The 27290-nt window shown below is 42.0% G+C and overlaps 1 protein-coding gene across 11 annotated transcripts in view; it reads left to right on the top strand.

The window, feature by feature from the left end:
• Positions 1–27290, top strand: part of FOXP1 (forkhead box P1) — a 734927-nt gene that overhangs the window by 293717 nt on the left and 413920 nt on the right. For all 11 annotated transcript variants that reach the window (XM_077276201.1, XM_077276197.1, XM_077276196.1 and 8 more), the window contains one exon: positions 1506–1575. The gene's annotated coding sequence lies outside the window, so the exon portion shown is untranslated. The remainder of the gene's footprint in view (positions 1–1505; positions 1576–27290) is intronic.

Raw genomic sequence — 27290 nt, 5'->3', positions numbered from 1 at the left:
AGTTCCCTTACAGCCAGAAACGAGTTTCAGCTAAAGTTTTCCAAAATGAGGAAAGAAAATGTCTTAGAAATCTCCCACTCAGATCAAAAGAGAAAGGATCTGAATTGCAAAATGTATTTCTTTTGTACTTTATAGTAGTCTTATAGGGGGGAGAGCTCCTGCAGCAGTCAGTTGTCTTACAACCAGGGACAAGTTTTAGTTAAAGTTGTCTAAAAAGAATAAGGAAAGAAAATGGCTTGGAAATCTCAGTCTCACACTTTAGGATCGGATCAAAAAGGAAAAAGTCCTGAAGTCTTAATTGCAGAACCTATTTATTTTGTACTTTTAGAGTGCTCTTTGTTATATATTGTTAATATTTTCTGTAGGGTAAAAGTTATGACAAAATTGGGACCCCAAAGTATTTTTTTAAAATTCTTTGGAAGATCGTGACCATAGATGCACCCAAAGGTGTCAATTAGGACTTGCTTTGCTTTTCTGGTCTCCTTCCTCACTGTAATGGGAGAGCTCCTGCAGCAGTCAGTTGCGTTACAGCCAGAAATGAGTTTCAGCTAATTTTTTTTTTTTAGAATGATGAAAAAGAAAATAAAATCGACTGGAAATTTCACACTTAAGGCTGTGATCAAAATAGAAAGAGTCCAAATTGTGGAACATTTTTACTTTTTCTTGCTTTTTTTTCCTGCAATTTCCTAAGAATTTTAGACCAGGATTCTGTGCCATGATGAAATTTTGACCTCTAAGTATTTTTTAAGTAGACTGTAACCATAAATGCATCCAAAGTTGTTAAAAGGGACTTGATTATCTTTCCAGGTCTCCTTCTGCACAGTAGTGGGAGGAGAGCTCCTGCAGAAGTCAGTTGCCTTGCAGCCAGGGATGAGTTTCAGCTGAAGTTTTTAAGAATTAACAATTTAACAATAAAAAAAAGAAAGAAAAGGATCTTGAGGTTTAAATGGTGGAACGATTTTATTTTGACTTTTTTTTTTTGCAATTTCCTAATAGTTTTAGGCCTGGCTTTTGTTATGATGAAATTGTGTTTTCTTTTCTGGTAGGTCGTGACCATAAATGCACCCAAAGTTTTTTGGAATGTCTGTGTTTTCCGTGGTCCACGATGAGAATCCTCGTTCATCTACCACTGAATGGACATGTTAGTAGCCGGAGTCGCCTCGCAGCACTTTTAAAAAAACAAAACAAAAAAAACCTCTGAACACAAAGCCGTCTCCTCTGCTCTGTTTTCGGAAAGCCTGTGTTGTTCTTGCGAATTGAAGAGATGAGTGCTGGCTGGTACCGATATGCAACTGTCCTGTGACATATTGTTTTTATTACCTCTGTAGATGTCATTCACCATTAGGCACAATTGGATTCATTTTGTGTTCATTTTCATCATTTTATTTACTTATGTTTGCTCATGCCCAAAATGATGCCAATGAAAATGCTGCCGACGTGCTCGCCTGCACGCCTCATTTATTTATGCACTACTGATGTCTTGTTTTGGTTTTTTTTGTCCTCAGGGTAAAGAAATTCACCTTTTTTGGTTGGTTGTGAGTGAAGATTGCTTTGCAGAGCAGCTACTTCTGGAAGGTAAACCCTTTTATCATAACATTTTTCGATTTGTGTTCATTTTTCGGATACAATTCTTGCATGTTTCTTGGTATATATTTCTCGCATTGTACAATTTTTCATCAGATTTTCCAAAAGTTCTACCCCCTCCTCTTTAGACTGTATTCGTTTTGGCTTTGGCCTATGCAATGGGTTCCTGCGTATGATTGTTTTTCAGGTTATTGAAGGTCTGGTGAAAAATTACCATTTGATTTAATTGATTTTCCAGTATTAGAAAAACATGGCTGCTATGTTACAGAAACAGTTCACCGATTAGTCCTCAGGTTGTTTGTGGTATTGCAGTGGAGCAGAGCTGTAACACCAGACATAAACTATAGACAGGGGTAGCGCTACTTTTTGGAATAAATCAGCCATGATTTTCTAATGTTGCACAACCCCTTTGAACGTGGTCCCATAAGGTGATGTCAAATCTTTGAATGTATTGTCACTTTATGATCGTGGAGGTTCGATCACTGGGAACTACACTGTTCCACAAAAATAAAGGGCCACTGTGAAGATGTGAGTTGTAATAATCACCTAGGCAGGTTAACGATGCAACTATTTTTTAATTCTTATGGCTGTGGTTTTACAATAATTCCTGGTAGATGGCCAAAATACATTGTCCTTAGTCCACAAAATCCTCTCTTGAGCTGGTAGTTCCACTGCTCCAGTACCAGGCGATACTCACTGTCTCCCAACTTTTGGTTGACGCAAAGATTTCATATCACCCGCTAGTATAGTCTGTAGTCATGGTTCACGTTCGTCCAGATGACTGACCGTAGCACATGTATCCACCCCTCACAGCCCTTAAGATGGTTACTCACATCCAGATGACAGATCCCACGACTGTAGCACATGTATCCAGCCCAACCGGCGACCGATCTCCAATCTTCATAGGCTATCCACGCATGGGCACAGGTCCTGAGAAATAGATCCTCGCCCCTCGACGTCATTTCACCAACTCCCTCACTAAACATGTGGCTTATTGTTTTCCCTCCCTGACATCAGCCTCCTGAATGGGCAGAATTGTTCACACCCTCCCCCACCAAAGCTAAAGGTACCGTTACACTAAGCGACGCTCCAGCGATATAGACAACGATCCGACCTAAACTAGATCGCTGGAGCATCGCTGTTAGGTCGCTGTAGAGACGTCAAACACAGCAGCTCCAGAACGATGCAGGAGCGATCCAGTGACGTAACGGCGACTCACTTATCGTTCACGCTCCATGTAAAAACATAGCTGACATCATTGCTTTTGCTGTCAAACATGACGATACACGCCGATCTAGCGACCAAATAAAGTTCCAGACTTCTAGCTCCGACCAGCGATATAACAGCGGGATCCAGATCGCTGCTGCGTGTCAAACTCAACGAGATCGCTATCCAGGACGCTGCAACGTCACGGATCATTGTCGTTCTCGTTGGAAAGTTGTTTAGTGTGAAGGTACCTTAACTGTGTGTTGGTGGAGGTATTTTATTTTCTTCAGGTCGAACCCATCACCTGGGACTGCATGTGAGACCCCCTATGTTGACAGCTCCGCTGGGTCTACTATCCCTATTCACACAATGGGATTAGTGGGTGGGAGAACAATGGCTTCAGGCCTCTGAGACACTAACGAGAGTTATGATTGCTTTCCTTGATTGACAATCTTGGGTCTGGCCTTAAGGTACCTTCACACTAAAGGCCCCGTCTCACACAGCGACGCTGCAGCGATACAGACAACGATGCTGATCGCTGCAGCATCGCTGTTTTGTCGCTGTGTGGTCGCTGGGGAGCTGTCACACAGACAGCTCTCTCCAGCGACCAACGATCAGGGGAACGACTTCGGCATCATTGAAACTGTCTTCAACGATGCCGAAGTCCCCCTGCAGCACCCGGGTAACCAGGGTAAACATCGGGTTACTAAGCGCAGGGCCGCGCTTAGTAACCCGATGTTTACCCTGGTTACCAAAAAAAACAAACACTACATACTCACCATCTGTTGCCCGTCAGGTCCCTTGCCGTCTGCTTCCCGCTCTGACTGTGTGCCGCCGTACAGTGAGAGCAGAGCGCAGCGGTGACGTCACCGCTGTGCTCTCACTTTACGGCGGCAGTCAGAGCAGGAAGCAGACACCAAGGGACCTGACGGGCAACAGATGGTGAGTATGTACTGTTTTTTTTTTTTTAAATTTACGCTGGTAACCAGGGTAAACATCGGGTTACTAAGCGCGGCCCTGCGCTTAGTAACCCGATGTTTACCCTGGTTACCAGTGAAGACATCGCTGGATCGGTGTCACACACACCGATTCAGCGATGTCAGCGGGACCTCAACGACCAAAAAAAGGTCCAGGCCATTCTGACACAACCAGCGATCTCGCAGCAGGGGCCTGATCGCTGGTACGTGTCACACATAGCGAGATCGCTACTGAGGTCGCTGTTGCGTCACAAAACTAGTGACTCAGCAGCGATCTCGCTAGCGATCTCGCTATGTGAGACGGGGCCTTTAGGGTATGTGCACATGTTGCGGATTTCTTGCAGAAATTTCCTGAAGAAAACCGGAAATTTTCTGCAAGAAATCCGCATTTTTTTTTTGCGTTTTTTTTCCGTTTTTTTCGCGTTTTTTTAGCATTCTGCAAGCGTAATTAGCTTGCAGAATGCTAAAGTTTTCCAAGCGATCTGTAGCATCGCTTGGAAAACTGACTGACAGGTTGGTCACACTTGTCAAACATAGCGTTTGACGAGTGTGACCAACTTTTTACTATAGATGCAGCTTATGCAGCATCTATAGTAAAAGATAGAATGTTTAAAAATAATAAAAAAAATAAAAAAATGCTTATACTCACCCAGACATCTCCTCAGCGGCGTCCGTTCCTCTTCCTATAGCTGGTCTGTGCGCACAGGACCTTCCGTGACGTCACGGTCACGTGAGCGGTCACATGACCGCTCACGACCAATCACAGGACAGTGACGTCATCGGCAGGTCTTCCACCGCACACCAGCTACAGGAACCGAAGCGACAGCGTGCAGTGGAGGCGGGAAGACATCGAGGGTGAGTATAGGACTATTTTTTATTTTAATTCTTATTTTTTGACCACTTATATGGTGCCCAGTGCGTGGAGGAGAGTCTCCTCTCCTCCACCCTGGGTACCAACCGCACATAATCTGCTTACTTCCCGCATGGTGTGCACAGCCCCGTGCGGGAAGTAAGCAGATCAATGGACCCCTAGGTGTGCGGAATCCCCTGCAATTCCGCATTTTAATGAACATGTTGCTTTTTTTTCCGCGATGCGATTTTTTCGCGGAAAAAAAGGCTACATTTGCACAAAAAATGCGGAATACACTTAAAATAATAGGAGGCATATGTAAGCGTTTTTTTCGCGTTTTTATCACGTTTTTATAGCGAAAAAACGTGAAAAAAACGCGAAAAATACTTAACGTGTGCACATGGCCTAAGCGACTTTGCAGCGAGAACGACGACAATCCGTGACGTTGCAGCGTCCTGGATAGTGATCTCGTTGTGTTTGACACGCAGCAGCGATCTGGATCCCGCTATGATATCGCTGATCGGAGCTAGAAGTCCAGAACTTTATTTCGTCGCTGATCACCCGCTGTCCATCGCTGGATCGGCGTGTGTGACGCCGATCCAGCGATGTGTTCACTTGTAACCAGGGTAAATATCGGGTTACTAAGCGCAGGGCCGCGCTTAGTAACCCGATATTTACCCTGGTTACCATTGTAAAAGTAAAAAAAAAAGCAGCAGCGCGTAACCCTGTGGACGCCGGCGGGGGACGTTACAGACATCAGAATGTGAGTATGTACTTTTTTTTTTTTTTTTTTTTACTTTTACAATGGTAACCAGGGTAAATATCGGGTTACTAAGCGCGGCCCTGCACTTAGTAACCCGATGTTTACCCTGGTTGCCCGGGTGCTGCAGGGGGACTTCGGCATCGTTGAAGACAGTTTCAATGATGCCGAAGTCGTTCCCCTGATCGTTGGTCGCTGGAGAGAGCTGTCTGTGTGACAGCTCCCCAGCGACCACACAACGACTTACCAACGATCACAGCCAGGTCGTATCGCTGGTCGTGATCGTTGGTAAGTCGTTTAGTGTAACGGTACCTTTAGGCTACTTTCACACTAGCGTCGTGCACTGCACGTCGCTATGTGTCGTTTTGTAGAAAAAACGCATCATGCAAAAGTGCTTGTAGGATGCGTTTTTTCTCCATTGACTTGCATTAGCGACGCAGTGCGACGCATTGCCACACGTCGCAACCGTCGTGCGACGGTTGCGTCGTGTTGCGTCGGACCATCGCCACCAAAAAACGTTGCATGTAACGTTTTTTGGTGCGTCGTGTCCAGCATTTCCTACCGCGCATGCGCGGCCGGAACTCCGCCCCCTCCTCCCCGCACCTCACAATGGGGCAGCGGATGCGTTGAAAAACAGCATCCACTGCCCCGGCGCTTCCACAGTATGCGTTGGTGCGCCGCAACGTCGCATTGCGGCGTGCAGTGCACGACGCTAATGTGAAAGTAGCCTTATGTATGTATAACAACCAGCCTGCATGTCTTCCTCTGCTTACTGTCACTGAATGGAAACATTGATTCCTGAGTCTGAACTGACGAGCAAGAAAGTCTCTAATAAAACACAGCAAGCAAATCTTTAATAGAACACAACAATAAGATTGGCGTAACTGTGTTCCGTGCTGGAAAAAGTCTGCATCCCTTAGAGCCGCGAATTCCGCTCTACGTCCATAGGTCCAATACTCTTTAGAACAAGGCCAGCTCCTCACAGCTACATCCTTGCCACTCACTGGGCAGGTGATCTACATCCATATCCTAACGAGCTGCCTAACTTAGTGGAATGGAAATACCTCATCAGATATGTAGGATATCATGACTGCTTTCTGCCAAAAACGGCGCCATCCCTGTCCACGGGTGGAGTCTGGTTACGCAGCTCCGCTCCACTGAAATCAAAGGAGTTGAGCTGTGATACCTCATACAACCTGTGGACAGGGTGGCACTGTTTTTGGAAGAAAGCAGCCATGTTTTAGGGTGCTTTATAATTAATTCATTTAGTAAGTGTGAATTCTTCCCAAAACTGTGAATTTGTGAACTCGGCCTAAAAAAAACAAACAGATTGTGTTCAATACGAATTTCTCATGAGGAAATCGATTCGTAACAGGTCAAATTTTATTAATTTTTGCAAAAAAATTGGTTTGCTGGAATCCAAATTTTGGGCCGTTAGATGTGGCAGGCTGAACTCTATAAAAGGATGGGAAGGGGTTAATTTTTTAAAAAATGTACTCACCTGTCGTAGGCCTTGTCCTGCAACAGAAGCTGCCTACACAGTCCTTTGTAGCCTCCCTTTTGGTCTTCTCTTTGGACTGAAGAGAAGACCGATCTGAAGGAAGCAGAGGACCAGGCGGGTTTAATAATTTTTTTTTCTATTTTCTAACCCCTCCATTTCCTCCATGTATTATGCTTTGGGATCTGCAGTGATCTTGTGGGCATCATAGTCATCTTTTCCAGAGATTCTCAGCACAGTGCAACCAAATACATAAATAGGACGCACCTCTCCATGAGGAATTAGGAACCAGTATCTTGGAGATGGGAACGATCAGACTACTTCTTTGGCATTGACTTACCGTGAAAGTCTTGGCAGAAAATCTTCTTCAGTACAACTGTGTATATTATTGGCCAACTTCTATCAGAATAGATGGAGGTTGACCGCTTTGGTGAACCTCCATCTTCTGTCCTCCTGCTGTGGCTGGTAAATGAGGATTGACTACAACATTAGCCGGTCACCACTGCTCCACATGATGTCAGCGATCATCACTGCTGCCCGTGATCTTGTGAGAACATAACATGGCTAATTTCATCTTTATGTGAGATTGTCTGTACTGGCTCTGTTTAACCCTTTGTGTTATGTTGTTTAATTTTTATTAATTGAGCAACAATTTTATTATTTAAATTTTATTTATCTATTCTCTTTCTTGCTATCTAATATCTCTATCCATCCATTCATCCCTCCCTGGTCCCTGAGACTCTCTAGTGTCCTGTACTGTGCCGAGCGACTGGCACAAAGCTAATATGGTGCCCACTTTTTCAAAGAGAGCTGCAGGTCTTTCCCGAGAATTTATAGACCAGGAAGCTTAAAGAAGCACTCCTCCTCCCATCAAAGCTTTTATCCACTTAATATATTGCAATCATCATATTATATGGCACTGTGTACTTACAATTGCTCATTTTGCCTTTCCACCCAGCTAATTCTTCTCTTTTCTGTGCTCTATGTAGAGACAGGAAGTCTCTTGTCCCTTCATTTATCATTCCCCTCTACACCTCCTAACCCAGCTGCTCCTCCTTCCCCAATGTCATAGACTTTTGCAGTGACTCGTGACTCTTGCAAGGAAAAATTACCTCCTGTTTCTACATAGAACTAAGAAGGATTCAGCTAGTCAGTTATTAATTAAGTGATGGCGTAGACCTAATGGAAAATAGAAGAATTAGCTGGGTAGAAAGGAAAAATGAGCAATGGTAAGTACACAATGCTATCTAATGTGATGACTGGAATGGGTCAGTAATGGTTCCGCTATTATTCAGAATTAATAGTATTGTTTCTATTTTTTTAAATGACATAAACTACGTCATATGGTGCACTCTATGGAAGATGTTCATAAGTTACATGCTGACATTGACAAACTGAGTGTTTGGGAAGATTGGTTCAATGTGGAGAAATGTAAAGAAATACATCTGTGCTCTAATACATTAGTCGGACCCCATCAGGAATATGCAGCTCAATTCTGACCGGAGACTTTGTAATTCTTTTATCTGTCCTTTTGTTTTTAAACTCCTTTCCGCATCCACATAAAAGTTCATCTCAACTTTGATGTAGTTTGTGCTCATCAGTTAACTCATTCTGCAGTCCGCAATGTGCAGAGAAATAAAAAAAAAACTAAAAACTTTAAAAGCTAAATTTTTTATTAAACCCAATCACAAAAAGTATTTTTAGCCTGAAATGCATGTATTTAAGAAAAAAACGAAAGTCATCAAAGGTGTCCATATCCTTTAATGTCCAGTCTTGTTTTATTGCCGATCTTTAATCAACCATTTGTAATGTAGATGCGTCCCGATCTTGTCACACCTGCAACCGACTAAGGTGACCGGACTGTCACAGCTCCATCTTTCTTGATGACCACGTCGTTATAATCTGGTGATGTCAAGTAAAAATTTAACGATAAAATTCGCTCTTTTAAGAGGATCTATACATTTTGGCCGTCCGCGTCGAAGCTGTTAGACGTCTGAGAGGGTGAAATATGCCTTCTTGAGAGAAAAAAAAAATCACGCAGGACTGAGAAGTAATATATTGATTAAAACATTCAGAGTTAATTAAAAAAAGAGGAAAAAATGGTTTGCATTAATGAATGTGGTCGTTTGAGACGACTTTATGGGAAGAATCAAAGTTAGAAAGTATCGTTGGGGGGGATTCTCCACCGGTTTAGGACCGTGTTAAAGGTCAAATGCTGCAATAATGAAGAGGAACTTGGCGACTCACAACATAAACCTACTAATGATGAGCGAATATGCTGGGATAAGGTGTTATATGAGCATGCTTGGGTGGTATCAGAGTGTCTTCGGCATGCTCGAAAAGTATGTTCTAGTCCCCGCGTCTGTATGTCTAGGGATTGTCTAACAAACAGACATGCAGCCGCGGGGACTAGAACATATTTTTCGATCACGTCGAAGTCACTCGGTTAGCACCCGAGGATGACACCTTATGGGAGCACGCTCGCTCATCACTAGGACCCATCCTCGTCTCCAAGGGTAATTGTAATGGGTCATTTTTGTTTTTGTGGTTTCTGACAAATCTTGTATGCATCAAAGTAATATTTCGCTCACAGTGGTCCTCGTTTCCAACGGGGGTCACAATCTTATGGTGCATTCACATGAAAGTGAAAACTGCATATGCCACTTAGTGGGGACCCTGTTCCAAATTTTGCATTGCCTCCCTTGGAAAAAAAATGTGGTATCCCAAGTAATACATGGTCAGGCCAGGACCACCGGGGACGTGCTTAATGTGTCTTCACTGGTTAGAATGGGGGTCCCCTGTGTGATACTACATGTCCGAACTGGACAAAGAATCAGAGCTTGTCCGTAATTAAATTAAAGTACATGGGGGGAATTTGTAGCTGCGTTGATATTATTTGTTCAAAAAAGGTCAATCATCATTAGATAAATTTGGCGTATTTTTAAATTAAACATTTTCTATTTTCTCCTTTTTATTCCATCCCACTATTAGAGCGAGTTTACAATTATTTTTGTGTTTTTATTTTTTTAATTTGCAATTTCTATGTCTTCTGTAGGGCTAATTGAGAAAGCTCACATTTCAAAAGTGACAAGAGTGGCGTAATATTGCAAAAAAAAAAATGCAATATTGTTCTGCACAAACATCGTCTGACAAAATTAGAAACTTTTTAGCTGCAGAAATTGGCACAAAATCCTTAAATTTGCCAGGATTGACACCTGCCAAAATCCATAGGAGGAGATGTGTGCAGCAAATCTTTAACAATTCATTTATTGCAGTTAATTTTGTCCCCTTTGAAATCAGAGTTAAAAATTTGCAAAAGATTTGTGCCCTTTTAACTGTAAAAAATTGAAATCCTGATCCACAGATCAATTTTCCATGTGCAATATTTTCTTAGTGCTTGTAAAATGCCAGTCACTTGCCAGCTAAGTGCAGATTTTACTTTTGCAATTCAATGGTAAAAATCCAAGGATTTTCCAACCCCATTTTTCCTTTATTCTAGAAATTCTGGGTCTTTTTGCTAAGTTCTCAGAGCAAAAGCTAAGCAGAAATGTAAAGATATGGAGGAGTTTCTAGAATTGGAGAGTTTTTCAGTTTGCGCTCCAAAAATTCCATGTGTACAAAATCTTTTTTAATAAACAGAATTCCATGTCTTAAATCTTCCCAAAGTGAAAAGGACAGAACCCAATTAGGAATTTATAGTATCAGAAGAAGAATCCTGTTCTACCCAATTCCAATCCGGAACATTGGATATCCAGGCGCCAGATTAAGGCGATGTGCATCCTCACCAATATATTGGTTATATTCTTCCTCCATTTCTTTCTCGTACTTATGATAGTCATTTAAAGTCTTCAGGATTTCAGAACCTCAATTCCAACTTTAGTCTGAACCGTGTGATCCTTAGAGCCGCTCTGTTTCCTTTTTGTTTCCTATGAATAAACAAGCAATCTTCTCCTTGTGTCGTCGCGCAGGGTTTACGTGCGGAATTCGCCGTGTCTAACGGCCGCGCCGGTGCGCGGATCGCCGGGCGCTCTTGTTGTAGCAGAATAGCATTGCCGCAGATCAGTATTAACAATGCAAACACCCTAAATCACTAATAGGAGCGCGCTAAGCTTTTAATTCCGCAGAATTTATTGCTCGCTGTATTTCCATGAATTTATAACGCTTTGATTCTTAAGAGCCCCATTTAATCAGTTTTGCCTGGCACGGAACATAATAAACAACTTTTCGGTGTTAAAGTGCCACATGAGAGAGGTTGCTAACAAGGAAGTTAAGTGTTTCTGCCACGAGCAGTTTTTCACTGTATTTTTCATGAGCTGTTACTTGCAGTAATGTACTTTGCAGGCTTCCGAATGCCGCTTAACCATTGTGATAAGCTGCATCGCCCTCGGGCTCTCTTACAGGTATCACCGAGAAACGGCTCCCTCTGCTTCTTCCTCGACATGGTGATTGCCATTGTAGTCTTAGCGCACGGTTTACAATAAATCAGTCGCTCTTAAAGGGAAACCAGTGATATTCATTTCTGCAGTGCACTAAGCATTTCATAAATATCACTTTTTCCAAGATGGAAGCCCACCCTGCAATCCACAGAAGACTCTCTGACTTTTAACCGTCCCCCAAAAAAAAGGTTTTAGATTTTCTGTTGAATTCCATGGCAGAATTTGCATGTGTTAAAAGAAACAGTAGAAAATGCACAAAAAATAGAAAATTCCAGTACTTAATTGTCTGACAAATGGCTGCATCAGGAGCCTCTCCCCTCTGCCCTGTTTGAAATATGACAAGAATGTAGTTAAAAGGGGTTATCCATTATATTAAAACGTAATTTACAAATGGTCCCATGGTGGGGTTAGCATGCCTCCTGGACCTCCACCATACTGTAGTCAGTGTTCCTCCACGTGTCTCCAATGTACCAGACCCCCACTGCTCCACAATACTGCAGTCAGTGTTCTCCACCCAGTCTCCAACCTACCAAACCTCCATCGCTCCACCATGCTGCATTCACTTCCCTCGTCAGTCTCCGACTTTCTGGACCTTCATTGCTGCACATAACTGCAGTAAGTGTTCCCCCACCAGTCTGTCACCAGTCTCATACCTACCAGAGCTTCATCGCTTCACCACACTTCAGTCAGTGTACCCCCTTCAATCTCTGACTTACTGGACGTCCAACACTTCACCACACTGCAGTCCGTGTTCAATCACCAGCCTCCGACCTACCAAACCTTCATCGCTCCACCATACTGCAATGAGTGTTCCCCTGTCAGTCTCTGATTTTCTGGACCTCCATTGCTTCACCATACTGCAGTCAGGGTTCCACCACCAGTCTTCTCCCTACAAAACCTCCATTGCTCCACCATACTGCAGTCAGGGTTCCCCCATCAGTCTCTGACTTACTGGACCTCCTTTGCTCCACCATACTCTAGTCAGCGCCCCTCTATCAGTCTCTAACTTACCAGACCTCCATCGCTCCACCATACTGCAGTCAGCATTCTCCCATCAGTCTCTGACTTACGGGACCTCCATCACTCCATCATACTGCAGTCAGCATTCCCCCATTAGTCTCTGACTTACAGGACCCCCATCGCTCCACCATACTGCAGTCAGTGTTCCTCTATCAGTCTCTGACTTACCGGACCTCCGTCACTCCACCATACTGCAGTCAGCGTTCATCTATCAGTCTCTGACTTACTGGACCCCCATCGCTCCACCATACTGCAGTCAGCGTTCATCTATCAGTCTCTGACTTACTGGACCCCCATCGCTCCACCATACTGCAGTCAGCGTTCCCCCATCAGTCTCTAATTTAGCAGACCTCCATCGCTCCACCATACTGCAGTCCGTGTTCCCCCGTCAGTCTCTTGGCTTCCTTTTTTGGTGGTGGGTGGTCATGTTCAATCTGAGCTAGAAGAAGCCATATCCAAGTTGTTTTTTTCTGGGTTGGAAGGTGGTTACTTGATACTCCCACAGGAAGAGGAACCCAGGAAAGTAGTGGGGACACAGAGGAGCAGCGGGGTTCCAGTAGTGAAGAATGTGTTTTTTTCCCTAACTGCCATGATCCCAAAGTAACTGTCGTTTTGTCTTATTTCAAATATAGCAGTGGGGGGAGGCTCCTGCTGCAGTCATTTGTCTTACACCCGGACAGTGACGAAGTGGAAGGTCAGATGACATAGAAGATGGCATATTTCCAAATATATTCTCATTTTTAATTGTAACAGGAGACAATATAAAACCTGTCCGTTCCACAAGCAGAAATGGAACAGATAAGCAGGAGAATGAGACTCGGGCTGCACAGCGACTTGGATTCAGATTTAGTTGCAGATTTTGCAATTTTTGCATTGTAAAACTTGCAGTGTGAAGACCCCTGACCTGTCATGGTTATTTTTATAAAGTTCCCATTCTTCATCATTCCAGTTTATTTGCTACAAATACACTGCAGTAATGAGCGAGGACCACATAATATTGGGGTGTATGGGGAAACAATTTCTTCCTATTACATCACTATATTCTGATTTTATTAGAGGTGAAGTCTATTCGTCGTTTATAAAAATAAAAATAAAAAATAGATTAGTAAAATTTGCAAGATTGGAGATGCAGAATGTTGGTGGGTCTAATATCACTTCTTGTCCCCATATGGGCCTTCTGATGGTTCAGCCATTGATTCAGTATATGAGGAATATTTAGTCTATTTTTGAAGCAGGGTTGGCTAACGTGTACCACGGTATCTTGTTGGATCTAGAAATAAAAAACTTTATACATACCCACAAGGAAAGTCAAATAAAATAGAAAAGTTAATAGAGCCATTGCCATGCCTGTCTCTCGGACTGGAGGGCCTGGCACATTGTGCATTACATGGACATTTTATTGACTTGGGTGGTGTAATACCTCGTTTGCCATGCAGTGATGCTGCAGGAAAAGTAAGCTCTTGCTAGCACTAGCAAATACATCCATATATGATCACTGATCGCTTAAGGTCCTTGCAATCAGACACTGTGTACTGCCTTCGCGAAAAAAGGGACAACCCTTTGAAGTTAATTAATTTGTTTGCTTAATGGAGTATATTTTTTATCCAGAACTTCATCCCATACATTGCTATCTTAAAGGAGTTGTCCAGTGAGCCTAGATAGGTTTAAGAAACATATAAGAATCAATATTCGTCCTCACTGATTTCCCGCAGCTCCTATTTCAATGCTTATCTTTCCCCCACTGGTGTTCACTTCCTGATCTTGTCTCAACCCTGGATTGGCTGAAAATGTTTGGTGAGCCAATTACTGGCTGAGGCGGGTCACCGCTGTGGCTAGTGATTGGTTGAGGAGGCCGTTTTTTGACCTTTCTGACTCGTCAGGAAGTAGACACCAGGAAGAGATTGATAAATGCTGTAATTGGTAAGGGTGAAAATCTATTTTTTAGTCTCATTTTTACCAACAGGACAACTTCTCTTCAAATCAAATCTAATTTCTTTTGAATTTTACAACAATTTTTGAATTGATCAGAATCTACATTTTTTAGGCTGTTGGCTCAAATCAAGCAAAATGGGGGCCTACCTGATCACTTCCGCATTATTACTCCAGTCTTCTCTTCCATATTCTCTCTTCGGCACCTCCAGAACTAACTAAGCCTCAAGTTACTCCATGACGTGAGACTTGGTGTTTTCCATAGATGCTCACAAATGAAGAAGCCTTAACGATGGAAGAGAGGGCTGGAGCTGGATGGAAGAAGTGAGCCAGTGGAGCACCAGGTTCGGAGCTACGGTGCCACCAGGTCTGGTGAGGTGAGAATTGAGTATAATATTTATTTTGTGTCCGCAATTATGCTTTGGGGTAATAAATGGATTTTACCTGCATTTATAGATTTTTCTAAGAAGAAATTTGATGCAACTAGAATTTCCTTTCCGAATTCGAGCAAATCCGGTGAATGACATTTTTGCAGATTTAGTCACTTCTAGTATTTATCATAACATTGATCTCAACAAACGTTGGTGGAATGAAGGACTTATTATGGAGTGTCGAGATAGAGAGCTCGAACATGGGACTGCTACTCAACACAGAGAAGACAAAGATATTGAAAGCTGCCAGGTTCCACTGTGACACATTTCAGATGGTTGATAACGAACTGGAAGTTGTAAAGAACTTTAAATTACTCAGATCGATGATCACCAGAAGTCAATAGGAGAATAGCTGTGGGCAAATCTACAATGAAGTCACTGGACAAAGATTTCAAATCGAGGAACATTTCATTGGCGATGAAGACACGACCGTACATAGTTGGGTCTTTTCTGTGGTGACATAAGGATGCGAAACCTGGACGATAAAGAAACAAGACAGAAGAAGAATTGACACCATCGTAATATTGTGCTGGAGAAGGATGTTATCAATACCATGGATGGCAAGAAGAACAAGCAAATCGATTTTGGAACAACTCAAGCCAGACATGTCACTTGAAGCAAAGATCACCGAGCTACGACTTTCCTACTTTGGACACATCATACGAAGAGAGCAATCACTGGAGAAGGACATCATGGTCAGAAGAATAGAAGGAACAAAGTGAAGAGGAAGACCAGGAACCCAATAGCTTGATACAGTCAAGATAACGGCGAAGACCTTGGTGGACCTATCTAGGCTTGTCCAAGATCGATCTTCCTACAAATCATTCATTCACCAAGTCGCCATAGCTCGAGAACGAGAATGACCTACGTTAAAATGTCAAAACGATACCCAAAATAACTCTTTCCAAAATAGTAATTTTTCCAAGCCTTATCAAAAATATAGCTAAATGGGTATTTGATTTCTTTTTTTTAGAGATCTAGAACTCCCATGTAAATAATGTGACTCCACCATAAAAGACGAGACTGCAACTTTATATTAATCTGGCTCCAAATTAGGGACCCCTGCTCCCACCCCGCTGCCTTCCTCTAAACCCAACTGTTTTTACTAGATCTGAGCAAGTGCTTCCAATTCTTTCTTTGCCTTTTCCTTAAAAAGAGAAGAATAAAAAAAATTCCTAATTCTGTTAGAGTAAAAATTACCCAGCCCCTAGAAGCAGAAAATGTCATTTGTTTCTGAATACCGCATCAGCTTTATATAATTGCCTTTTTAGTTATCCCTGGTGACCCATGAAATCTTTTGAAATGAATGCAATTTATTTACATGTTGCAGATTGGTGCTGTATCTAATGAATGTGTTTTTTTGGCAGTAACACAGAATAAAGGTTGGTGTCACATTAAAATAAATGACATTGTGCTGTTGTTTCTGTCTTTTGCAAATGAATTTGCATTTTATGTATATTTAATACTCGGCTGCCTACAAGGTTTTAGTTCCGGCGCTGCTAACATTACATATCTCGACTTTGTACAAATGTTTTTCTTTTTTCTTACGACTATTATTTATTTATTTGCGGCTCGTTACGAGCTCGGACTCCTTTCATGGATTGATGGGTGTAAATTTCGAAGATTCCTTTGTGATCAGCTAAATTAGCATTCAAATTTTAATCTAAATATATAAAATTTATGAATCTTTTTAAATATTAACATATATATCCACGGGGCGACATTGTGAGTGTGGACCGTGCAGTGTATGAATCGGATTTTCAGATATTACATGAGGTTTCGCAACAGAAAAGAAATATTTACATGTGAAAGCTTCAGCAAATTGTCAGGATTCTTCTGCTGCTTGTCTGATTTAGTGACTGATTACGGACAACGATTTTTCTTTTTATTTTGTGTTTATCTTCGCTTTACCATTACTTCTGTTTTATTGTGGGTTTTTTGGATCCATCATTCTTACTCACTCATTATACTCAATGTCATCGAAGAAGTGGAGAAACCAAAACCCTGTCTAATAAATGAATCAGAGGTTGTCATAGGATTAAAGGGTTGTCCTAGAAAAAACTCCTCACTTATACCCAGCTAGGACATATGGATGTTGTAGGAGATGTGACCCACTAGGGCCAATAGAGCAGTTCTCAATCATCCTTGTGTTGTTTTGTCTTTAGGGTAAATTTTGAGTTACTGCCTGTATTATACTCCAGAGCTGCATTCACTATTCTGCTGGTGCAGTCACTGTGTACATACATTACATTACTGATTTTGAGTTACCGTATATATTCGAGTATAAGCCGACCCGAGTATAAGCCGACCCCCTAATTTTGCCACAAAAAACTGGGAAAACTTATTGACTCGAGTATAAGCCTAGGGTGGAAAATACAGCAGCTACCGGTGAATTTCAAAAATAAAAATAGATGCTCCATACCGTTCATTATGGCCCCATAACTGTGCCATATAGTGCTCTGCACCATTCATTATTGCCCCATAGCTGTACCATAGAAAGCTGTGCCATATAGTGCTCTGCACCGTTCATTATTGCCCCATAGCTGTGCCATATAGTGCTCTGCACCGTTCATTATTGCCCCATAGCTGTACCATATAGTGCTCTGCACCGTTTATTATTGCCCCATAGCTGTGCCATAGAAAGCTGTGCCATTGCTGCTGTTGCAATAAAAATAATAAAACACATACTCACCTCTCTTGCTTGCAGCTCCCCAGCGTCCCGTCCCGGCGTCTCTCCGCACTGACTGATCAGGCAGAGGGCGGCGCGCACACTATATGCGTCATCGCGCCCTCTGACCTGCACAGTCAGTGCGGAGAGACACCGGGAAGACTGAGCGGCGCCCGGCGTGTGGAACGCGGTCACCGGCACCGCTGATTAGAGAAATGAATAGGCGGCTCCGCCCCTATGGGAGGTGGAGCCGCCTATTCATTTCTCTAATGAGCGGTCCCACGTGACCGCTGAACAGGGGAAGAGCTGCGGCACCCGGAGACCGTGGGACTGGCAGGGACAGCGCCAGGAGCCCCGGATGCAGGTAAGTATGCCTCAGCGCCCTCTCCCCCTCACCCGCCGACCGTGACTCGAGTATAAGCCGAGGGGGCACTTTCAGCCCAAAAATTTGGGCTGAAAATCTCGGCTTATACTCGAGTATATACGGTACATCCTGTATTATACCCCAGAGCTGCACTCACTATTCTGCTGGTGCAGTCACTGTGTACATACATTACATTACTGATCCCGAGTGACATCCTGTATTATACTCCAGAGCTGCACTCACTATTCTGCTGGTGCAGTCACTGTGTACATACATTATATTACTGATCCTGAGTTACATCCTGTATTATACCCCAGAGCTGCACTCACTATTCTGCTGGTGCAGTCACTATGCACATACATTACATTACTGATCCTGAGTTACATCCTGTATTATACCCCAGAGCTGCACTCACTATTCTGCTGGTGCAGTCACTGTGTACATACATTACATTACTGATCCTGAGTTACATCCTGTATTATACCCCAGAGCTGCACTCACTATTCTGCTGGTGCAGTCACTGTGTACATACATTACATTACTGATCCTGAGTTACATCCTATATTATACTCCAGAGCTGCACTCACTATTCTGTTGGTGCAGTCACTGTGTCAGTGTTCCCTACTTCAGATAACAGTATAATTCCTAGTGTAAAGACAAAAAGGGGTTAGTGATCATCAGGTCTGACCTCTGGAGCCGGCACTGCTCAGTAGATCTGGCACTTGTGTGCACATTAGTATAGCACAGCAGAGCAGGTTCCTGACTTCTGCTCCATTCATTGTGTATGAGACTGCTGGAAATAGCAGTGCGGAGCGTTCTACAGCTCCATAGCTACTGAATAGATCTTCGGTTGAGCGTGTGCACGGCTGGTCTATTTAAATGGACATAAAAGTGCCCCATCAAGAACAATAGTGCCTGCTCTGCCTATTTGTGCAGGTCCCAACAGCTGGACCCCACCGATCTAGAAGACCTCACCTGTCTCCTGGATAACTGATAACTCCTCTTCCCTACACAATCCCTGTAACTTCCTAACACACACAAATCCGCGTAAGCTTAGTGCAGACAATTACGGTAAGTATGCTGAGATTTTAGCTATGATGGCTGCAGAATTATGATTGCAGCTCTGGAGTATAAAACTGTATCTCTTTCAATAATGCATTTGCAAACTGACTTTATATGAAGATTCCATTTCATATTTAATCTATGAAACGCTGTTTTGCAACATTGTATACTGTTGCTTGACAAGTGTTTCCTTTTCTGAGCGAAGTTTGATTTCGGCACGACGATACAAAGTGTCACTCCGGATTCCGGACCTCTTTAGCTGCCCGATATTATAGTTTAAGACACCTTGAACTTTGCTTATTCCACCAAAGTCACTGAAGACTGACTTGTTGAGCATCTCTCCTTCCATCCTCGGCTAATTGGGAGCTTTATATCACGTTTTATGCCGTGACTGTACTTTTTGTTTTATGTGAACTGTCATAACCCAGCGCCCATAAGGAGTTAACGCCGCTGCGTCTCGTCTCCAACTTTTGTACTGGAGGAAAAAAGAATTGAACTTAATTTTTATCTGTGTTGAATAGAAATGACGGGGTGATATTGTATACTTAATTGATTTTCCTGCTGTCAAAGTCACTAAATAGCGCCATTAAAACCATAAAGATTCAATCCCACTCAGCAATGTGTATTGAACTTGCAGTAAAGTGAAGGCACTGATCCTTGTAACAACTTCTTCCCTATATTTAGCTTTTGTGTCACAATTTAAGATCCTGTTAATACTTTGGCCGAGGTTTCGCTGTCTGGTGTGAATATATAATGACGGTCACCTGATACGTTATAGTGGTAGAGCTCAACACAGTATCATTATACAGCGGGAGGCCGCGTCTAGACCGCGCCGGCTGCCGGAGACTCCTTCCTTTATAGGAAACCACCTATTGTGTAAATCAGGTTCATCTTCAAGATATTTTATAGATATTTTATTCTTCATATTTAAAAATAAACCTCACAACGGCCACTAGGCTCAATACTAGACTCCTTCTGTCTGTACTTCACAGTAGACTCACTCAGAACTCAGACCCTGATTGTATATATAGAAACATTGTTTGATCAAAGGAAGGGGAGGAGGTGAGCTGTGCCATCACCTATTGTGAATGGTGGATCCTGTGTTGTCTACTGTATATAGAGGTGTTATCAGTCATTGTACAGGAGGAGGAGGAGGTGAGCTGTGACATCACCTATTGTGAATGGTGGATCCTGTGTTATCTACTGTATATAGAGGTGTTTATCAGTCATTGTACAGGAGGAGGAGGTGAGCTGTGACATCACCTATTGTGAATGGTGGATCCTGTTATCTACTGTATATAGAGGTGTTATCAGTCATTGTACAGGAGTAGGAGGTGAGCTGTGACATCACCTATTGTGAATGGTGGATCCTGTGTTATCTACTGTATATAGAGGTGTTATCAGTCATTGTACAGGAGGAGGAGGTGAGCTGTAACATCACCTATTGTGAATGACGGATCCTGTGTTATCTACTGTATATAGAGGTGTTATCAGTTATTGTACGGGAGGAGGAGGGGAGCTGTGTCATCACCTATTGTGAATGGTGGGTACTGTGTTATCTACTGTATATAGAAGTGTTATCAGTCATTGTACAGGAGGAGGAGGTAAGCTGTGACATCACCTATTGTGAATGGTGGATCCCGTGTTATCTACTGTATATAGAGGTGTTATCAGTCATTGTACAGGAGGAGGAGGTGAGCTGTGACATCACCTATGGTGAATGGTGGGTACTGTGTTATCTACTGTATATAGAGGTGTTATCAGTCATTGTACAGGAGGAGGAGGAGGTGAGCTGTGACATCACCTATTGTGAATGGTGGATCCTGTGTTATCTACTGTATATAGAGATGTTATCAGTCATTGTACAGGAGGAGGAGGTGAGCTGTGACATCACCTATTGTGAATGGTGGATCCTGTGTTATCTACTGTATATAGAGGTGTTATCAATCATTGTACAGGAGGAGGAGGAGGTGAGCTGTGACATCACCTATTGTGAATGGTGGATCCTGTGTTATCTACTGTATATAGAGATGTTATCAGTCATTGTACAGGAGGAGGAGGTGAGCTGTGACATCACCTATTGTGAATGGTGGATTCTGTGTTATCTACTGTATATAGAGGTGTTATCAGTCATTGTACAGGAGGAGGAGGAGGTGAGCTGTGACATCACCTATTGTGAATGGTGGATTCTGTGTTATCTACTGTATATAGAGGTGTTATCAGTCATTGTACAGGAGGAGGTGAGCTGTGACATCGCCTATTGTGAATGGTGGATTCTGTGTTATCTACTGTATATAGAGGTGTTATCAATCATTGTACAGGAGGAGGAGGAGGTGAGCTGTGACATCACCTATTGTGAATGGTGGATTCTGTGTTATCTACTGTATATAGAGGTGTTATCAGTCATTGTACAGGAGGAGGTGAGCTGTGACATCGCCTATTGTGAATGGTGGATTCTGTGTTATCTACTATATATAGAGGTGTTATCAGTCATTGTACAGGAGGAGGAGGTGAGCTGTGACATATTGAAAATGATAGATCCAGCATTCATGATATTGTTTAGGGCAATGTGTTGCTGATTAATATTTTTGTGCTTGCATTAAGCAACCTATCAGATGATCGGCAGCAGGGTGAAAAAGACCCGACAGTTGAGAAAAACTAGCAATATGGACTTAAAAATAAATTGGAAGCAGATCTTCTTTGGAACTGTGGCTCGTGCCTCTATTTGCACATTTCCAAGAGGAGTAACAATCTGACAACTGAGGGTCACCCGTCCCTTTCTCAATGATGTTTTCCTAAACATTGTGACATTTTCAGCACTTACTAGTCAGTGTCCAAATATGCAGGGAGATGCCACTTTTTGAAAAAACATTGCTGCTTTCTTCCAGAAGATGCTCCACACCTGCCTGTAAGTGGTCTGGTAATATTGCAGTCCTGCAATTCTGGACACAAGACATTACCCAGTTTCTGGAAGAAAGCAGCCATGGTTTCCTATTCCTGGAAAACCTATTTAAAGGGGCTGTCCAGGAGTTTATCGTTGATGGCCCATACTTAGGATGTCATCAATGTCTGACTGGTGGTGATGCGACACCCGGCTCTTCCACCGATCAGCTGTTCCTGGTGTTGGCGGTGACCGGAGCTGCTCAGTTTTGTAGCTGCACAGCTCCATTGACTGTATAGTGGCTGCGGCCGGGTGCTACACATCCATCCCCTATCCCCTATAGATTTGTATAAGAGGCAGATGTGCAGTACCCGGCCGCGGCCACTATTCAGTCAGTGGAGCTGTGCAGCTACAAGACTGAGCAGGAACAGCTGATCGGCGGGATTGCTGCGTGTCTTACCCCCACCGATCAGACATTGATGACCTATCCTAAGGATAGGTCATCAATGTTAAAGTCCCGGACAACCCCTTTAATTTATTCAGACATTTCCAAAAGGAACAACAGATGCTTATTATAGCTAGCCCTATTCCTGGACATGTAAGCCAACATAAAATAAAAATAAAAATTAGAATAGGAAATTGCACTTATCAGGTTATTAATCCGTAACATATTACAACTTCTTAGTTTATGCAGATCCAGACGAGGTTGTGATTTCCCATATTTGTTACCCTACGTGACAATCATCAAAAAATGGGAAAAAAAAACTCTGTAAGCAATCCTTACTTTATGAGATCAGAATAAGAAAAGTTTTGTTTTTTTCAATTTATTTTCTGTTTATTTTTTCCTTTGCTAAATCGAAATGACTTAAACAATCACGGCAAAAAGTGTGAAAGCATAAAAGCCGCAAACGCCATGTAAATATACAACATAGTGTTATTGTTATTGGATTCGGCTGCCTTAAAGAGGAGGGCAGGCTTCTATGTGCGGAGCCACACGCCATACGTGTTTATGTTACTGCTTTTTCCTGTGTCTGGATTATTGCTCTTACCGCAGAAGACATCCATTGCGAAACAAAAGACATATGGAACCCCGTAGATTTTTTTTTTTTTTTCATTTATTTTCTTTTTTTTTGTTATATTGTTTTCGTGCTATAGATTTATGCACAAATATTTCATTCTCCTTTTTTCTTTTTTTTCTCTGATGTGAAAGAAAATAAACAGATTGACCGTAATCTAAACAATAAACTGTGAAGAGTTTGGATTTATTGTTTTGTGCTAAATATTTTTGTCTGCTTGCGTCAACGAGCAATGTTTTGGTTGGGGGTTGAGATGTAAATGTTTTAGCAAAATGAGCTTTGATTAAATGGTTTTAAGGGCTCTGGGGAAAAAGATAAAAATTTTTGGGCGGGGAGAAACGAGACAGCAAAAATGTAAAAAAAATTTATATATATATATATATATATATATATATATATATATATATATATATATATATATATACATATATATTTTTATTATTTGCATAATTTTGCCAAGAAAAAAATGCTGGTCATAATTTATTAAAGGAGCACGTGTTCTCATTTCTGAAATGGAAAGCAATTAGTGCTTCGGTATGTGATGTTCTAAAAAAAAAAAAATAATAATAATGGTTCAAAATTCTTTTATTGCTGTTTATTTACATACATCACTTTCTTCTTTTCTACTCCAATGCGTAAAAAGCAGTTAAGTCTTAATTATCCCAGTGCTACAAGCATTTTAGGGTTACTTTATAACATTTCTAGTGATCACTTCTGCAGAGTAACCGGACAAAAAGTGTTCACTTTCCCTGCAGTGCCCCCGCAGGGGAGATGAAGAATTACAGTGTTCATTAAATTCAATGGGTGGTGTGGGTAACTTATAGGTGGACTAGCCTGGGTCTTCCAAAAAAAATTAAAAGAGAATCTCTTTGCACGTGCACCCAATTCCTATGTCCAATTTAAACCAATTTCCAAACTGAATCTTAAAGAGGCTGTCTAGTTTAGGAGATTTATTTCAGGTGAATACGCTTTTAAGAAGTGTAGAAAATGGTTCTAAAGAGCTGTGGAAGACCACAGACAAATTATTAATGGGATTGGATGTATGGTGTAATACCTACTTTTTCCTTCGGAGGTGCTGTAGGGAAACTAAACACTCTTTGGCAGCTTTCCCTAGGGATTATAAGTGATCGCTGTGGATTGAGCATTTTTTATGCTTCTATCAAGAGCAGTGATCCAGAACGTAGATCCCCTGTAACATATGTGTGGGTGCGGAGCCATAGAAATAAGGTGACAAGAATGGTTTTGATCTGTACAAAGCTGTTATTCTGAGGTATCACTCTAGATAGTATATTAAGGCAGACTTACAAATCTATAAATCCGTGAGGATCTTTATAATATGGCTTGTAACAAATCCGGGAATTTTAACTGCTGATTAATATTGGAATTCTACAGTAGAGCAGAATTATTTAAATACCTGTAAATCAAATACCTGTAAATGTATCCTTATCACAGAGCTAATTAAACCGGAGAGTGACAGACAAAATGAGCTGTCGCTTGCTGACGGTGAAATGAAATATCTGTGGAGTCAAGATGAACAGGATTTCCACCTCCTGTTCACTTTAACTCATTTGATTCCTCCTGCCATTTTGTAATTAATACTAAGTACCAGTGTATATCTCCAGATTTCCAATATTTTTCATAACTTTCTTGGTATCTTTGGACTAACATGAGAAGCGGGTGTCTATGACGGCACAGCTAGGTGGGTATTTGTCTTAGGAGCTGGGCATATCTTGGAAAATAGAAATAGTTAAGCGGGTTTTGGACTTTAGAAAACCCACTTATATATGATATGTTGGGCAGTTCTGGGTTAGGATAGGATCAGAGTTGGATCTCCAGGATCTTAATCTCTTGGAAAACATCTACAAAATGCTTCTCTTTCATCTCTCGCAGAAATCAAACTCTTATTGCCTGGTTTCCACACAGATTGCATCTGATCACTAGCGGTCCATGCCTTAGTATCTTGTCATGGCACACTTCTAACAAAAGTGGAGAACCTCTTAAAATTGAGAGAACTGCAGAGGAGCTATTTAATTATGCTCCCTTGCCGTAAAACGTAGACATTGGCCTTAAAAATGTAACTAGACAAATGCTGAACATCTGAGGAGGCATGCAAAGGACTGAGAAGCTTCCATACATCTCATATGTGACATATCTACTGTTTCTACTTTCTATTGATGACACCACCACCATTTTCTTCCTTTATGTATCATTTATATAGCGCCCAAATAACTTTGCCAAGCAATAAATTATGGGTTGTATAGTAGCTTCTTTTTTGTTTTGGAGTGTCTACTTTTGCCATCTAACCCTTCAGGGTCAGTGGTGTCCTCTATGGTAGTGATGGGCCATGTACTCATAGACCATGTATTAATGTCAATAAAGACATGAGGTAGGACAAAGACATACGTTTTCAGGCTTCTTATGGCCACTGTTCTCACTGAGACTGGTTGACGAGGTTGTCTAATCGACAACTAATTGTTGACCAAGCTGTTGTCTAATGTTAGGGCATATTAGGTTAGGCTATGGATCGAACTAGATGGACTTTAAAGTCTTCCTTCAACCTTAATATCTATGTTAGAGTAACAGACAGCAAAAAATCAGCCGGATTGAGGAACGGTCCTGTCTATAGGCAGTCCAGTAGGCCATAGACATAGAGATGGGACACAATAGAAGACCTCATCTTTATGAAGACCTGCTAGGTTGTCGAGAACATGGTAAACCTTCAGAAAGCGCCAGATAATAGAACGTATCCTTGTGAAGACCCTATAGGCAACAAACAGTAAGTATAGACAAGTGACCCACTATTTTCCCTCTTTTTTGTGAAGACCCTATGGGCAATCCAATAGACAGCAGACATATAGAAGGAACCCAATAATTATTGACCACATCCTTGGGAAGACTTTGTTCAGCCCAATAGATCGTGGGCACAGGCAAGGAATCCAGTATAAGAGTCCACCCTTTAAGTAACCTAGTAGGCAAAAGACATTGAGAAAGGAGCCAATAAAGGACTGACATCCTTGTGAAGACCCTATAGATGACAAAAAAGATGACAGAAGGGCCCAATAACCAGAAGACAGAGAAGGGAGATAATAATAATTGACCCCACACTTGTAAAGACCCTATAGTCAACCTAGTAAACAGTAGGCAACTACAAGATAGTAAAAGACTCCATCCTTGTGAAGACCATATAAGTGGCCCAATTGAGAGAAGATATAGAGTAGGGATATAATTGACTTCATATAATAGACTTCATACTAGTGAAGACCCTATAGGCAGACTATAACACAAAAAATGTATAGAGAAGGGACGCAATAATAGAACCCATCCTTGTGAAGACCATATCGGCAGCCCAATAGACTGTACATATAGAGAAGTGATCCAGTAAAATATCCAGTATTTCTGAAGACCCTATACTGATCTAAAAGACAGAAGACATAGCGAGAGATCCAATAATGGACTAACATCCTTGTGAAGTTCCTATAAGTGACCCGAAGGACAGAAGACATAGAGAGGGATCCAATAATGGACTGACATCATTGTGAAGTTCCTATAAGTGACCCGAAGGACAGAAGACATAGAGAGGGATCCAATAATGGACTGACATCCTTGTGAAGTTCCTATAAGTGACCCGAAGGACAGAAGACATAGAGAGGGATCCAATAATGAACTGACACCCTTGTGAAGACCTTATAAGTGACCCAAAGGACAGAAGACATAGAGAGGGATCCAATAATGGACTGTCATCCTTGTGAAGACCCTATAATTGACCCAAAAGACAGAAGACCTAGTGAGAGATCCAATAATGGACTAACGTCTTTGTGAAGTTCCTATAAGTGACCCGAAAGACAGAAGACATAGAGAGGGATCCAATAATGGACTGTCATCCTTGTGAAGACCCTATAATTGACCCAAAAGACAGAAGACCTAGTGAGAGATCCAATAATGGACTAACGTCTTTGTGAAGTTCCTATAAGTGACCCGAAAGACAGAAGACATAGAGAGGGATCCAATAATGGACTGTCATCCTTGTGAAGACCCTATAATTGACCCAAAAGACAGAAGACCTAGTGAGAGATCCAATAATGGACTAACGTCTTTGTGAAGTTCCTATAAGTGACCCGAAAGACAGAAGACATAGAGAGGAATCCAATAATGAACTGACACCCTTGTGAAGACCCTATAATTGATCCAGTAGACAGAAGACATAGAGGATGGAAATAGTAATAGACCCCATCCTTATGTAGACCCTGTAGGGAGTCCAATAGGCAGCAGGCACAGGGAAGAGACCTAAAAGTAGTGTGAGATCTTTGTGACTTCACAATCCTATACTCAACCCAAAAATGAACCCCATATTTGTGAGGACTCTTTGGGATTGTCAAGCTGGGACTGCGGCTGTTGGAAAATGTTTTGTTAAATTGTCTGGGGGATTCTTGCACGCTTCACCAAATATTGTTTTAGGTAATTGATTTCGCTTTACCACCTTCAAATATCGCTCTACAAAATGTTAATCGCCGCAAGTAGGAAAAAGGAAATATGAGGCAAAAATACTTT

The sequence above is a fragment of the Ranitomeya variabilis genome, chromosome 8 (assembly GCF_051348905.1).
Source record: "Ranitomeya variabilis isolate aRanVar5 chromosome 8, aRanVar5.hap1, whole genome shotgun sequence".
In the NCBI taxonomy this organism is placed as follows: Eukaryota; Metazoa; Chordata; class Amphibia; order Anura; family Dendrobatidae; genus Ranitomeya; species Ranitomeya variabilis.
This window is presented reverse-complemented; position numbering and strand designations above follow the sequence as displayed.